Genomic DNA, 13,496 nt, shown 5'->3' on the forward strand with positions numbered 1-13,496 from the left:
CCCACCAGTCTCCTCTGTCCTTGGAATTTTCCAGGAAAGAATATTGGAGCGGGTTGCCATTTCCTACTCCAGGGTATCTTCCCAACCCAGGGATCGAATCTGCATCTGCTGCATCTGCCTGCATTGGCAGGCAGAATGCTTTTGAAATGGTCTCATATAAAATAGAAGCTGTATAGTATACATACAAACTTAACTGCAGGGGTCTTGGGTAGAGAGAAAAGCCCACTGCGTGGAAAGAGATGACCCTCTAACAGAGTAGGAAAGAAAGAGCCCAGACTCGGGAGCCAGACTGCCTGGGTTCAAATCCCAGTGTTACCATTTACTGACTAGGTGACTTCAGGCAAACCACGTCAGCCCTCTGCGTCCCCATCAGTCAAACAGCCATGATGATGAGAACACCGAGCTCACAGGGTGGTTGTGAGAATCTGTTGAGACATTATTTGTGGAACTCTTGGCATGGCTCATAGTGAGTGCTACTGTTATTCTTGTTGAAGAGGCTGCAAATGGACTTCTGTGAGAAGCTTCACCATGCTGCAGACAGAGAAAACAAAAGTGGTTTCAAAGTGAAGGTACGAGGTCAAGCATTCAGAACCCCAGGTCCTGCTTTTCAGACAACCTGTTTCTCACATTGCGCAACTCGATGAGGACTTCTTCCAGGGTACAGAGCAAGCAGGATTTACATATTTCACACGCACACATGGAAAAGCCAGCTAGTGCTCAAAGTATACCTGTTGAATTAAAGCAACAGCTCTGCGATGGATTTAAAATATGTTTAGAAAGTTCCCCTCCAAGAAGTGAAGGCTGCTTCTCTTCCTCTTCAGTATTGACTGGATTTACAGACTTTCTAATGTACTGAATACTGTCCATGGGGTTCTCTGTGGACAGATTTTTTTTTTCTTGGGCACCAAAATCATCGTAGATGGCAACTGCAGCCATGAAACTGAAAGACTGTTGTTCCTTGGAAGGAAAGCTATGACAAACCTAGAGAGTGCATTAAAAAGCAGAGACATCACTTTGCCGACAAAGCTATGGTTTTTCCAGTAGTCATGTACAGATGTGATAGTTGGTCCATAAAGAGGGCTGAGTGCAGAAGAATTGATGCTTTAAAACTGTGGTGCTGGAGAAGATTTTTGAGAGTCCCTTGGATGGCCCAAAGAAAGGCAATGCCAAAGAATGCTCAAACTACCGCACAATTGCACTCATCTCACACGCTAGTAAAGTAATGCTCAAAATTCTCCAAGCCAGGCTTCAGCAATATGTGAACCAAGAGCTTCCAGATGTTTAAGCTGGTTTTAGAAAAGGAAGAGGAACCACAGATCAAATTGCCAACATCTGCTGGATCATAGAAAAAGCAAGAGAGTTCCAGAAAAACATCTATTTCTGCTTTATTGACTATGCTAAAGCTTTTGACTGTGTGGATCACAATAAACTGTGGAAAATTCTGAAAGAGATGGGAATACCAGACCACCTGACCTGCCTCTTGAGAAACCGGTATGCAGGTCAGGAAGCAACAGTTAGAACTGGACATGGAACAACAGACTGGTTCCAAATAGGAAAAGGATTACGTCAAGGCTGTATATTGTCACCCTGCTTATTTAACTTATATGCAGAGTACATCATGAGAAACACTGGGCACAAGCTGGAATCAAGATTGCCAGGAGAAATATCAATAACCTCAGATATGCAGATAACACCACCCTTATGGCAGAAAGTGAAGAACTAAAGAGTCTATTGATGAAAGTGAAAGAGGAGAGTGAAAAAGTTGGCTTAAAGCTCAACATTCAGAAAACTAAGATCGTGGCATCTGGTCCCATCACTTCATGGCAAATAGATGGGGAAACAGTGGAAACAGTGTCAGACTGTATTTTGGGGGGCTCCAAAATCAGGGCAGAAGGTGACTGCAGCCATGAAATTAAAAGACGCTTACTCCTTGGAAGAAAAGTTATGATCAACCTAGACAGCATATTAAAAAACAGAGACATTACTTTGCCAACAAAGGTCTGTCTAGTTGAGGCTATGGTTTTTCTAGTAGTCATGTATGGATGTGAGAGTTGGACTATAAAGAAAGCTGAGCATCAAAGAATTGATGCTTTTCAACTGTCGTGTTGGAGAAGACTCTTGAGAGCCCCTTGGACTGCAAGGAGATCCAACCAGTCCACCCTAAAGGAGATTAGTCCTGGGTGTTCATTGGAAGGACTGATGTTGAAGCTCAAACTCCAATACTTTGGCCACCTGATGGGAAGAGCTGACTCATTTGAAAAGACCCTGATGCTGGGAAAGATTGAAGGCAGGAGGAGAAGGGGACAACAGAGGATGAGATGGTTGGATGGCATCACCAACTCAATGGATGTGAGTTTGAGTAAACTCTGGGAGTTGGTGATGGACAGGGAAGCCTGGTGTGCTGCAGTCCTTGGGGTCAGAAAGAGTCAGATACAACTGAGAGATTGAACTGAACTGAACTGAATGCAAAGAGCTCAAACCAGCTAATCCTAAAGGATATCAACCCAGAATATTCACTGAAAGGACTGTTGCTGAAGGTGAAGCTCCAATACTTTGGCCATCTGATACAAAGAGCTGACTCACTGGAAAAGACCCTGATGCTGGGAAAGATTGAGGGCAGGAGAAGGGGACAGCAGAGGATGAGATGGTTAGATAGCATCACCGACTCACTGGAGATGAACTGGAGCAAACTCCAGGAGATCGCAGAGGACAGGGGCACCTAGAATGCTGCAGTCCATGGGGTACCAAAGAGTCAGACACAACTGGGTGACTAAGCACACACCCACTAACTTAAAAGACCTAAGTGTCATTCTCTGGCAATGTCTCACACACACGCGCCCTCAAACTTAACCAAGGACTGCCGTTCACTCATTCAGCATTAATTAATTACTAATAACTAATTAATAATGAGCATACCAGGCACCGACCTTCACTGATGAAAAGACATGGCCTGTGCCCTCAAGAACCTTCAGGAAAATCACATCACGTCATCATGGAGCACTGCTGTGGAACAGCATTCCGAGACCCCTGCAGGAGGGTGGGGAGACCGTGCGGGCTTTCAAGAAGGGAGGGTGTTTGTGCAGACTGAATGTAAACTTCTGAAAAGGAGTTCTGTAACAGCTTCAGGACCCCCTACCCTGGCCCTGAGTGGAAAACCAGAAGAACACAGAGCATGGTATTTCTGATCTGGAGAATTACACGACGCCTGGCGGAGCACTCAAGTTCAACAAAAGCACCAGATAATAGCATCCGTAATCCAGGACGTCAACGTGAGCCCCACACACCCCCTTGGTTCCTGTGAAAGGCTGAAGCCAAGGGCTCAGTGCTGGGCAGGGAGGACACACAGACATCTTTTCCTGGACAAGCTTTGTTCCAGGTCAGCCTGAAAGGTACACAACGCTGCCCCGGCTCAGAGGCCGGCAGAACCCACATCACAGGTGGAATTATCTATCAGTAAGAGACTTTCAGAGTGTTTACTCACTTGCCAGATTTATTTATCAGGTATGGGATTGAGAGGATTTCCCGACAGGATATGTAGAGATTAGTGTGCAGCAGAAATGCTTTTTCAACAAACCTGTCTGCTAATCAGGTCCTGCTTTTCTCATTCGAGCAGAACGGTGCTTGTTGCCCTTCGCTGGCATTTCTGGCAAAAGCAAACATCCATGCTGACAAACAAAGCCAGCGGAAACATGGACATCTCTCTATAATGCTGAAGAGCAGCTGTCACTTTTTCCAAGCCCACGGGCACATTTAAATATTTTGTTAGAGCCACATGTTTAAGATCAAAAAACCTCAGGTCTCCTTGAGTCCACAACACCTGAATGAGAAGGAAAAATATTTTCCACTCGCTGCCTGGTCCACCTGGAGTCATCATGAGATGATTTCCAGAAGCGTCTCAAGCCCACGCTGGGTCTAAGGAATGTGTTCATTAAGAATGTGCCACGTCAGAGCTTAAAAACGCAGCTGAAGGCTCACGGGTCTCTCGAAGGGCAAGTGGAGAGTGGGGACAAGTCCACTCAAGCAAGCTTCTTATACAATGTCTCGCACTGCCTCTCCAGTGAGGCCAAAGCAAGCAGATGAAGAGAGAAAAAATCACCTCCTCATCTGGCCTGTTCCAAGCCAAACATCTGGATGTTACATAATGAGCCATTGGGGTCGTTTTTCTTGCTTTCCTTTGCTGGCTTTTTAAAAATAGGTTTAACAATTAAATCTGGTTTTTACACTCTAAATTTCATATATTTTCCATAAGCTCTTTGAGCAGACTGGTCTTGATTATTCTTTTCCATTAAAAACCCACACAGTAATACCTACAGCGGAAACCTCTAAAATAAATCAGAGGTTACCAGGAAGTAACTTCTGATCTTTCCTCAGCGACTTCAGATGTCCATTCCTCACAGACAAATGGCTCAGGACAGTAAGGAAGATAGCAACGTGCCAACAGTCATAGATGCCAACGACCTCCATGCTAAAGAAACTGGCTTTCTGCACAGTGGCTCAGTTTTATGCAAGGGGGAATGATACCAACAACTCAGGGAATTTCTTCTCGTTTAGTTCAGTTCAGTTCAGTTCAATTCAGTCGCTCAGTTGTATCCCCTTTGCGATCCAATGGACTGCAGCACTCCAGACTTCCCTGTCCGTCACCAACTCCTGGAGCTTACTCAAACTCATATCCATTGAATCGGTGATGCCATCCAACCATCTCATCCTCTGTCGTCCCCTTCTCCTCTTGCCTTCAATCTTTCCTAGCAGCAGGGTCTTTCTAATAAGCCAGTTCTTCGCATCAGGTGGCCAAAGTATTGGAGTTTCAGCTTCAACATCAGTCCTTCCAATGAATATTCAGGACTGACTTCCTTTAGGATGGACTGGTTGGACCTCCTTGCAGTCCAAGGGAATCTCAAGAGTCCTCTCCAACACCACACTTCAAAAGCATCAATTCCTCGGCGCTCAGATTTCTTTATAGTCCAACTCTCACATCCATACATGACCACTGGAAAAACCATAGCTTTGACTAACTGTTTAGTTCCTTACAATTTCTCAAAGCACCCTGAGACAGGACAGCGGGCTACAATATGCTGTCAGGTCACAGCTGACCATAAGGTTGCAAGTCCATGGTCAAACACAAGGTGCGGTGGTGAGCAGGGAGTTTCCTGGTTCTGGCTCCCCTACCCTTTCTAACTAAAAAAAACACTGGCCTAAAAGATAAAGACCTATCTGCCCATTAGACATTCCTCTCTAGTTATATCTAGAGATACAGGTATATCTATAGATAGATAGATAGATAGTTATATCTCCTGTGGTTCTACTAAATAAACTCTGCCCCCAAGAGATACTCTACTCAAGGAGGCCAAGTAAGTCTCAAACTTTTCTATTGTGTCCATTTCCTGCAACCTTGCACACCAGCTCATCTGCAACTGGGACACCCTTTTTAATTCTACTCAAATAGAAAATTTCCCAGGGCCTCCCTGGTGGTTGGGTGACAAAGAATCCGCCACCAATGCAGGAAACATGGATTTCCTGCATTGATCTTCCTGATCTGGGAAGATTCCCAATGCTGTGAGACAACTAAGCCTGTGCACCACAAATATTGAGCCTGTGCTCGAGAGCCCGGGAGCCACAAGCACTGAGGCCTGTGCACCCTGGGGCCTGTGCTCTGCAGCAAGAGAAGCCGCCACGATGAGAAGCCTGCGCAGCACGACTACAGGGCAGCCCCTGCTCGCCCAACCAGAGAAAAGCCCACTCGCAGCAACGAAGACCCAACACAGCCAAAAAGAAATTAATTAAAACTTTTTTTAAAAAAGAAAATTTCCCCAACATACAAGGCTCCTTATGAGCCTAACATACTCATTTTGCACCTTACACACTTGGTGTGACAGGAAACAGAAAGAAGTAAAAGATGCAGTCTCTGTCCTCACATTTCATAATCCAGTTGTACAGAAAGAATATAATAAAAGTTGGGGATAAGGTGATGAGCATGATTAGAATATATATATATATATATTTAGAAAAACAACCTGTACTTCCCAATGAGTTGCACTCTGCCCATATTCCTCAGAGCATATGCTCTTCAGTAAGGCTGCCAGGTCTCACCTCTTTGGAGAATTTTCTCTTCTGGAATTACGTTTAGATCCAGTATTCAAGTCACAGAAGCAAACCAGACTGATCCAGACACTGAAGTCCGGAGTGTATCCTATTTCCCTTTAGCAAAAATGGTTTCTCTTACCTTGATGGTTGGCTTTTTCACTGGACTCCAGGTGACTTCTGGATGGTTCCAAGCATCATATTCACCTTCAAAAACAGCTGTCAGCATCGAGGTCTGAACAGATGTGCCTCGGGTTCTGAAGGCGATTCCTCAGACGATGCCCCATCTTTTCTTAGGGCACTGGCATCTCCACAGCCATGACCAGACTCCTGAGAGCAGAGAGGCCCCTTCAGCTGGCCCAGCCAAGGAGGGTTCTTAGACCAGAACAGGCAGAGCTGAGCCTTGAAGTCGAGTGAGGTTTGGTCAAGAATAGGAATAAAGACTCAGAGATGGGGAGGCACTTGGGTTCTACACTTAGACTCTGAAGTCCAGATTCAAATCCCGGTTCTGCCGTTTACTAACTGTGGGCCTTGCACCATTTCCTTAACTTCTCCAGACCTCAGGCTCCTCTTCTATGAAACAGGGACAGTAAGACTATCCCTCAAGGCTGTTGTTGAGGATTAAATGAGTGAATACACGTAAAACAGTAAAGATGATGTAAATGTTTTCTGACGTCAGTATTATCAGTCCCCAATATTAAAAAGTTTAGCCCAATCAAAATTAAAAACCTGTCTCTTTCATTTAAATCAGCACTTTTTCTCCTTCTACCAATTGGAAGCTGGGGATTTATGCTTGGGAGAACGATCTGATCAGAGTTTATCTCTTCCTCTCAGACCCTCCAATCACTGGCTGGTGGCTCAGGTCTCTCGGGGCCTTAGTTCTTCAAGGAGGCTTGGGGATAACTGGAGTTCAGGCCGGCGTACAGATGTTGGCTCTTTCCCTGGTGGGGTCCTTCCATGGGTTCTTCTGATGGTTGGAGTTCCCCTCCCAAGGGTTCTGCTGGCGGGCCACCCTTCCCCCACAGATCCTTGTTTCCACTGTTGACTGTGCCCCTCCCTTGCCTGGGGAGGTAGGCCCACTTTGCCAACAGGAAGACTGGCCTGTATGTGTGCCTTGCCAGCTCTTTCTCTCGCCACTGTAAACAGTCTCTCTACTCTGAAGCCACCTTGGGCCCTGTGGCCCCCCGCCCCCGACTCCAGGAGACATCTGCGAAGCTCTCCAGGTAGTTCTCTGAAGCCCTGCTCCCCTATTTTAAGAGAGGTGGGAAAGCATAACAGGTGAGCATTTTTCTAAAAAATGCTCCCTACTGGCCTTTTCTGAGTCCTTAGCCTCCTGTCACACAGCCTGGAGGTGAGAGATGGCCTTGTCTGTCCAGCACTCCTGCAGAGATGACCTGCACCTCACTGGAGACCGCAGGCGGCATTCAGTCGGCACATATGTTGTTCCATGTTTGAGCATGGGTAGAAACCCCAACATCTGTGAACAGGAGTTCCCCCTCTGGAGTCCTGTCACAGGTGGACCGTTGCTAGGCTGGAGCAGACTAGGAGCATTGTGGGAAATTCCCTGGAGGACAGCTTAGGGAGCCCAAGGGAAGGGCTTGACTACTGGGGCATGGAACTGGGCTGGGTGGTGTAGGCAATGGGAAGCCAAGGGGGTATTTCTTCCTCCTTTCTCCATAAGTGGGAATGTGCAACCCAGTCCCTTTCTTGCCTTCACCTCCTCTGGCCTCTCTCTTTCCCAGACAGCCCTCAGAATAAAAAAAAAAAAAAAAGAGCGGGAAGCATGTCCGTGTGTATGTGTGTGTGTTTGTGGGTGTGTGTGCAGGTGGGGGGGAGGGCGGGGTTAGATTATGGTAGGGGGCGTGAGCACAGCCACAAGCCAAGGAGGAAAGTGAACAGAGGGGGAAAAATAAAATTCCAGTGAGCAGGGAGAAAAGTCGACCCTCCAACCCGCACATGCTGAAAGAGGACACCCGGCGCCTGCAGCGGGGTCAAACGAGGTCGGAGGAGCTTATCTCTCTCTGAGTCTGGAATTAAGGGCAGCCCGGGACAAGCCTCGGGACCAGGACGTTCCCGGGATGTTCTCCACTTGAGCGGGTTAGGATTCCAGGACGCCGCTGCGTGGAGAGATCCTCCGAAACGGTGGTGGTGTAGACCTTTTACCAAAAGAAAAAAAAAAAAAAAAGGAAGCTGCAGATTGCTTCGGGGGAGGAGGGGGAAAGGAGGTATTCTCAGGAAGACAGACAGTAATTGTCCAAGTGTTTGTTTCTTTCCGAATGGATTCTCAGAATGGCCCTCAAAGGAAAGAAAGAAAGAAAAAAAAAAAAACTGCTGAAAACATCAACATACCTGCTGCACTGACAGACCCCAAGTTCTGATTCCCTGAGTTGGGACAAAGACGCCATCGGGGCATGCATCTCTCCCAGGGGAGCCCCCAGATCTGAGGGGCGCGGCCAGCCAGCCCTGGGGGTGACCCAGGTCCGGGTGTGTCTATAGGTTCATTAAAACTTTGGCAGGAGGGAAGTGCGGACTCCGGCCGCCCGGCGCGGCGCGTGCGGACCCCCGGTCAGGACACCAGCAGCGCGGCACTGCCACCTTGTGGACACCGGCCGCCCGCCCGGGCGCCGCGCGGAGACTTGCAGTCTGCAGGGGCGAGCGGCCGAGAGCTCGAAGCCCGGCGCGGCCCACGCCACCCCCGCAGGAACGCGCCGCGGAGCCGAGCCGCGGGAGCCCGCGGGGGCGGGGGCGGGGGCGGGGCCGAGGGCGGGGCGCGCCGGCGCCGATCACGTGGGTTAGCAACAGGCAGCAGCCAATGGGAGCGCGAGTCAGGTGCTGCGTGTGCTCGGCGCCCGCGGCAGGGGCCGGGCGGGAGTAGAGGCATCCTTGCGCTCCGGAGCCGGATCGGGACGCGAAAAGGCTCCCTAAATGGGTGCGCCTCTCGTGCAGGGAGCCCCTGGCGGCGGAGGGGCGGGCGAAAGACGGAAAAATAGCAGAGAGCTTTAAAATAGGACTTTCCCACTCTCTGGACCCGAAGTAGTGACCCCGGAGGGGGCAGTGGGCGGCGGCGGGGTGGGAAGCAGGCGGCAGGAGCCCCGCCCCGAGCCTGGGTTCGGGTTCCCTCTCCCCGCCCCACCTACTTGTTGCCTTGCCAAACCCTTGGGGCTGAAACGGCCACTTGGATCCACAGAAGGAGATTAAGACAAAAAGAATAATGAAGTTCCTGGCCTTGGCCTGTCCGTGCTGGCAACCCTGTAGCAGGTAGAGAAGACAGGCACGGCCCTTAGGCCCTCACGGAGCCGAAGACTTAGCCCCTTAAGAGACAGAAGCAGAGGAAAGTCACGAATTAGGTCAAAACAAAAAGTCAACTTAGTAGTTGGTTTTAATTACTGTAAGTGGAAAAGCCACATCCAGAAGTACATCTAATGACTTTTATGGTAATCCCACCATGCTGACATAAACCAGCCCACCCCTGCATACAGAGAAGACCACAACACAGAATGTCAGAGGTCTATTCCAGGGCATGGGCGAACCCAGGACCAACAGAGACAAGCATGGTTTCCATCAGATTCTTGCTTTTCTGGTTTCATGGTCAGGCACACGCTTGATTTCTCCAATAGGGCATCTCTTTCTCTGTGTGTGTGTCTCTTGTTGCTTTGTAATGTTCTCCTGGAAGATCTTTTACTTCATTGTTGTTTGGGAGTTCACCTGGTGTTTTCTTTCTCTGAAATGAATCCAGGGTGTAGATGGCCTCAGAAGGGCATCTAATCCTTTGCCCTGCCTCAAGGCACTTTGAAAGAAAGACAACAGACTGTGATACTGTTGTGAGGTGGTATTAGAGAGAGGAGAATATCTTGAAACCAGCAGAATCTAGCCATTCCTATTCTTAAAGTAACCTAGGCAAAGATATCAAAGAGCACTCTTTAATAACCTACTACAAATGCTAACCACTTTGGGTAAGGTATAAGAACTTTCTGATCCCAGGTTTTATTGGTTTCTATTTAAGCTCATTCAGGGTCAGGCTACCCCAGAGGGCAGTTGAACACCTGCCTAGAAGCTATGGACAGGATGGTGCACTTCCCTCTGCCAGGAACAGAGGCCCGTGAGGCCAGCTGCCACCAGGAACTTTGCCTGATGCCCAGACTCTGTGGGGGCAGTTCCTGGGCGGCTCTGAGAAGGACATCCACTCTGAGTCATATTTTCTTCTATAATGCTGCCAGCTGAGTTTGTTGATTCACTCAGTGAACAGGGCTTGTGCACTATTCTGTGTGTGGAAATAAACCTACTATATTTGATGATTAGGTGTATATAAATTTGATACAGTATTTGATTTTTTTAATCCATCATATTCTCAAGTCCTTGACCAGGAAAGGGTTTTGAAGATGTCAAGAAGATTTGACAAACATTAATGGAGCTCGAACTAAGTGCCAAGCCTTTGTTTAGGTACTGGGGATACGGCACTGCAGCAGGGAACCTGCATAAGGAAATAGACTCAGGAGGAAAAGAAGTGAGGAGGGATGTGCCTGTTTCCATGGTCCAGGAGTAGGCCCATGCTGACTGGTTGCTGCTCCCTAAAACTCCTCTATGTCAGCCCCATATTCTTTGGGGGACCTCTTAAATCATGAATCAATAAGGTCACCCACATGTCAGTATTATTAAACAATGTGATGTGATAGGAAAAGTCATGGACTAGGAATAAAAATATATACCATATACCTAGTTCCAGCCTGGTTCTGCCACTTGATGAAATCCATTCCTTTCTACAAATCTCTTAAACTTTGAATCTTACGTCCCTCATCCTGAGAGTGGGGTCATTCTTGCTTTGCAACTCCATGGGGTCAAGATTCAAGGCCTTGGTTTTCTCATCTGCAATTTGAGAGGTTTGAACTCGATTTACATTTTACATACTTTCTTTAGAAGTGAATTCTGCTTTTGAGATAAAATCTAACCTAAAACCCCAACATGTAAAACAGACAAAGACTAGGCTTGCTCCGGTGGCCTTGAGGGAGAAAGCTAAGAATCCTATATACCTCTTCCCCCATCCTTAGAAGACCCTTGAGCCACCTGTGTGTGACCCCACTGAGCATAGTGTGAAACCCACTGAACTAGATGATTATGTTTAAAGTACCTTCCAGTCCTAAAATTCTATAAATCAAAATGTTCCAATATTGGAAAAGAAAACTCCAGTTTTCTTCGTTCATTAATTAATACAGGAGATAGACACAAGCTTCACAGAAAACAATACATTTCATTACAGTCTTCCTATTTGTGAATCCAATCTTTCTGTCACAAAATGAAATTAGATTTTAATGGAATACAGTATCCTGTAATGAGAAAAAAGCTTCTCACTGGGGGTGAGAAGATAGATGTTCGAACCCGATCCTGGGTAGCTCCCCAGCCTTGATCAAGTCAAGGAAACTTACCTCTCCAATAAAGTTAAGAAGTGCGGTGGCCTCGTAATCACAGGGTTGCACATGATCGTTTCTGGGCTCTATGCCCTAATAAGTTTCTCTAAATTCAGTAAGTTTCAAATTCCACCCTGCCTACAAGCCAGGTCGCTCCATCACACTCTCCTCGGTACATATACTCACCCTATTTGGAGAGGAAGGGGAGGAGGGTGGGGAAGAAGACAAATTGGGTTGTAAATGACACCATCAGGACATCGAGCTAGAAGTATCCACTGGATCACTGCTGTGTTTGCGCAGGTGGTTGGAGCTCACAGCGTGCCTTGACCTCGGCTCACCAAGCAGGATCCACAGCTCCATTAATAAGTGTCCTGCTAGGCGCTGAACGCAGCATGGGCATTGATGAAGGCAAACCAGAAAATCCCAGGGCTTGGGGAAGGTTTCAAGCAAACAGTCTGGGCTAAGGACCCAGGACCTGGGGCGGGATTAAAGGAGCGACCCCACAAGAGACATACAGTTTGATTCATTGCCTCCAAGAGTGCACGTCCTGGGAAAAAGCAACAGGCCCTGCCTGGGAAGCCAGGGAACTTTAGGGCTAGACAGAAGAACAACAGCTCTGGTCATGGCTGTGACTTGGTTATAAGTTAACTTTATGGGTCACCGAGTGTCTGGAAACAGACCATAAAAAAGAAGAAAGGGTGGCCCAAGCAGCTTTGTGTTGGGAATGGCTGTGACCAGTTGCTTCTGGAAGGGAGATGTATTGACTGCAATAAAACTTGATGGGCTCAGCCCTGGTTTGTTCAGGCTGGAATCGGAAGTAAACTTTGGACCTGAGTAATTGGTTTGAAGCTGTGCTTAAAGAGTGGGAGCAGAGGGGATTTTGTTCCAAGCGGTAAACAATATGGTACCCAACTGATGCGCATGGGCCACCTTCCTTGTGACCCCTAATCCCATGATGCTGTCTGCAGGCAGCTCTTTTAGGTTAATCTCACAGTCCACACAAATGGGTATAGTTTCACTTTCACTGTAAAGGCTTTATATATATATTTTTTTTAATTTTCCTTGTTTATCTCAGGACAGCAACACATTTCAGGTAAAAATAAATAAAAGCATCAGCCTTAGAGACTTACTATCCTTAACTGTCTGTTCTGGAGGAAACAGTACATTATGTTTCATGTTAACTTTTCCCCAGCCATCCAACTTTAGCCTCCTCCAGCTAGTCAACTTAATTATGTATTAAGCACAGACTTTCACATCATCAGGTGTCAGAGAGAAGACCACCCACCGCTCTAAGCAACAAATAAAATAAGATTGTGCCAGAAATATTTCAAAAAACATGGATTATTTTTTTCACTTGATTTTTTTCTTGTTTCAAAGTTTGAGGGAAACATGTTACAAAAGCACTGAACTGAGTTTTCTCAAGGCCAAAGAGCCCATCTTAACTCTCCTTATCTCTAGCTGTGTGGCAATCAGAACATAACCCATATCTCTGAGCTCCCGTTTGTTTATCTGAAAGATGAGGGAGGCTGAGTTGAGTCATATTCCGTATCACAAAGCTCAACTATAATCGTCGTTAATGTTTCCTGAGACAAGCACTTTGCCTTCTTTATCAGATATCCCTTGTAACAACCCTGTGATGTGTGTATTATTATTTTCCCCATATTCCAGATAAGGAAACTGGACTGAGACAGGTTTTGAAACTTGTCCAAGGTCACACAGTGAGTGACAGATCCAGCATCGGAACCTACTTTGGCCCCAGATCCCAAGATGCGGCCACAGTTTCATGGCACAGAACTGCCTTAGAGTTCATCCGGGAAGGGGGGCACCTGATCTTTAATGTATATCAGATTTTCACTTTGACTTTCTCAGAGCTGCCAGTAGCGATCAGCTCTACACTGGTTAATGCCATCTTAATTTCAGAGAGGCACCCATAAGTGGGTGCTGGAGACAACCGGGGGAGAGGGAAGAGCTGGGGGTCGGCACGCCCAGGCCTCTGAGGGTTGAGAGTACACTTCT

General features: G+C 47.2%; 2 long non-coding RNA genes across 2 annotated transcripts; both read right to left on the minus strand.

Annotated features, from left to right (window-relative positions):
• Positions 1-285: 285 nt before the first annotated feature.
• Positions 286-8,783, minus strand: LOC101907682 (uncharacterized). Its single transcript, XR_814952.4, has 3 exons — positions 8,428-8,783; positions 6,221-8,234; positions 286-531 (listed from the first exon to the last, which is right to left on the minus strand). It is a non-coding gene; the product is annotated as an uncharacterized lncRNA (long non-coding RNA).
• Positions 8,784-9,421: 638 nt separating this feature from the next.
• Positions 9,422-13,204, minus strand: LOC104975709 (uncharacterized). The gene is made up of 2 exons (XR_814951.4): positions 11,499-13,204; positions 9,422-9,799 (listed from the first exon to the last, which is right to left on the minus strand). It is a non-coding gene; the product is annotated as an uncharacterized lncRNA (long non-coding RNA).
• Positions 13,205-13,496: the final 292 nt, after the last annotated feature.

The sequence above is a fragment of the Bos taurus genome, chromosome 23 (assembly GCF_002263795.3).
Source record: "Bos taurus isolate L1 Dominette 01449 registration number 42190680 breed Hereford chromosome 23, ARS-UCD2.0, whole genome shotgun sequence".
NCBI lineage: Eukaryota > Metazoa > Chordata > Mammalia > Artiodactyla > Bovidae > Bos > Bos taurus.